This window comes from Henckelia pumila, chromosome 4, assembly GCF_033568475.1.
Source record: "Henckelia pumila isolate YLH828 chromosome 4, ASM3356847v2, whole genome shotgun sequence".
NCBI lineage: Eukaryota > Viridiplantae > Streptophyta > Magnoliopsida > Lamiales > Gesneriaceae > Henckelia > Henckelia pumila.
The window spans coordinates 114,296,539-114,298,192 of record NC_133123.1 but is presented as its reverse complement, the minus strand read 5'-3'; positions in this window follow the sequence as shown (position 1 = coordinate 114,298,192).

The following is a 1,654-nucleotide window of genomic DNA, read 5'->3' as shown; positions in this document are numbered from 1 at the left end:
CATGATGTTCACATGGTGAATAACCACTTCATTTACCTAAAAAATCAATTTTTTTATAATACGAAATGGTTTTGTGTGCTAATTACGACTTGTATATTTAATTCTATGACCAACTGTTCAGATATGCCTACACAACATTAATCTAATGACTAATGCACGCAGTCTAGAATTTTCTTATAAATTCTACCACACCATCAATTACTAAAAGTCATTTTAAAATATGCTAAAACAATTTATCAAGTTATTTTTCCCATACATAGGCACATTTATGTTGCTCTTATTGTTAATTTCAAATTATTTGTTTAACCCAAATACAACCAGTTTTAGTTACCAACCACTTTTGAGCTTTATTCTCAATTCTATTTCAAACTTTTCACATACTAAAAAAGAATAAAAATTAATAAAAAGAATAAAATCCTTTTATTATATTAAAATCAAACTTTGACAATTTACGAGCAAAAATGGAACCGCGCGAGTAATCTTTTATTTCTCATTTTCCGTAGTACTCATTAACAAAAACGGCCTCTATTCAATGTGTATGACCTGATACTAATTAGCTAAATTAAAAAAATTATTATTGGATATTTTCAATTAACTGGTTAATTCATGTAAGTTGATATATTTTCGATTTTAGTCTTGTAACTTATCGAAGTTTTGTTTTGATACACTAACTTTGATTTTTTGGGTTTTGATCATTTTTTCACCCAAAATCACTAAATCCACTAAATATTACTTATTTGACACTGATTCCCTTCTACATGGTTTCATGTAGCGAGAATAAACTTATTACACACATTAAAGTCAATCTACGAAAAAATAATGAAAGAAACTAATTAAAAAAACGAGTTATTTGCCCCAAAACTCCATTTGAAATATCGAATGCACATTTCATGACTCATGAAAAATAAATAGACGTGCCCTTGACATTTTATAAAAATTGCACATTAATTTTTCCCTGTTAACGTAATTTTGAACACATATATATTTGTTCTATGGTTAAGAAACCAACGTGAAGCCTAACATTGTATTGAAATTTTACATACAAAAAACTGTGGAATCTTGCTCGAATATATTTCATGGTTTTTTCTCAAAAATTTCTTGGTTTCTTGTTCAATTTTGCTGCGTGGATCTAAAAAAATATATTATGATATATGTATTGTGTACGTGGATTTATGAAATATTATAAATCAATAAAAGACTATTTTTGTACATTCAACGTAATATTATTCAAATTTTGTTTTTTTAGCTGCAATATGGACATGTATTCAAATAATCGTATTAACAAAGGTAAATCGTGCAATTTTATAAAAATTCAAGGGTGAGAAACTTATTTATTTTTCATGAGGGCAAAGTATACATTTTCGAGTTTTTACTTGGTGTTTTGTTGCAAATAACTGAAACACATAATCCAATATTGAATAATGAGATGAAATGTTGTCTACCTTTACTTTTGCTTGGATAGATATTTTTGAATGTGTTGATATAAATTTTATTCTAGCCACATAAATCACTTAGGATCGAGAGCGTTGTTGTTAAATAAATAATATTCGATAGATGTAGTGGTTTTGAGAAGAAAAAAAGATTTCAAACCCAAAAAAATATCTAAGTTAGCATATGAAACCAAACTTGAAAAAAATTACAAAAGTAAAATTCA